The sequence below is a fragment of the Phycodurus eques genome, unplaced genomic scaffold (genome assembly GCF_024500275.1).
Source record: "Phycodurus eques isolate BA_2022a unplaced genomic scaffold, UOR_Pequ_1.1 contig_241, whole genome shotgun sequence".
Taxonomy (NCBI): Eukaryota; Metazoa; Chordata; class Actinopteri; order Syngnathiformes; family Syngnathidae; genus Phycodurus; species Phycodurus eques.
The window spans coordinates 675-1665 of NW_026904238.1; the positions used below are offsets into that span (position 1 = coordinate 675).

The following is a 991-nucleotide window of genomic DNA, read 5'->3' on the forward strand; positions in this document are numbered from 1 at the left end:
GGACTCTGCATCTTTTTGCACAATTGTCAAAAAAAAAAAAAATGTCCCGGCATTACCAGATAAAGCGCAACCCTTTACTGCTCAGTGACTGTTTTTTTTTTTTTTTTTTTGTCAATGTCTTTCTTTCTCCAAAGTGTTCTGTAAATTGACTGTCTGTTGTCGTACGAGAGCGGCTCCAACTACCGGAGACAAATTCCTTGTGTGTTTTTGGACATACTTGGCAAATAAAGATGATTCTGATTATTCTGTCTAATTGTTAATAAATTATGGCTTCAATGTTTATTTTATGGAATACAAAATTATGATCAAGTGGAGCGTGACATGCGTGTCGCATTTCATCACCAGACACGATGTGAGCATAAAAGCGGTTGAAATGGTAATCTGAATTAAATGTTGATTGATATTCTTATCAATACAGTAAACTGTTGAGAGGATTCACTTGATCGACAGTTTAATGCCTATCATGCCCTTCACATTAATTCACTGTCGTCCTGGCTCAGCGTCCTGCAGGTTTTCCTTTCAGCCTTCCTGCAGCCAACAGTTTTAGACAGACAACTTTCGTGCCAGGTTCAACCAACCCAAGCCGTGATCGTATAGTGGTTAGTACTCTGTGTTGTGGCCGCAGCAACCCCGGTTCAAATCCGGGTCACGGCAGCAACGAATCCCAGAAATAACTTTCTTTAGTGCTGCTGTTTGAATAGTTTGCATGGGACAGTGAAAATAATTCACAAGGGCTTTCAGAGGGCCCAACACCATCGTGGGCTAGTGGCGCAATGGATAACGCGTCTGACTACGGATCAGAAGATTCTAGGTTGAACTCCTGGCTAGCTCGTTCACAGTTTTGCATGTGCTATTAAACCCAATTCAGAACAGTATTTGTTACGTTCACCTTAAATATTTGCGTTACGCTAACTCGCGCAACACGGTCAGGTCTTTCCATTCCAGCATCTAACATAATGGAAACCCCTAAAGTTAATAACTAATGATATAA

General features: G+C 41.0%; 1 non-coding gene across 1 annotated transcript; it reads left to right on the forward strand.

The window, feature by feature from the left end:
- The first annotated feature begins 582 nt into the window (after positions 1-582).
- trnah-gug (transfer RNA histidin (anticodon GUG)) lies at positions 583-654 on the forward strand. Its single transcript has one exon. It is a non-coding gene; the product is annotated as a tRNA-His (tRNA).
- Positions 655-991: the final 337 nt, after the last annotated feature.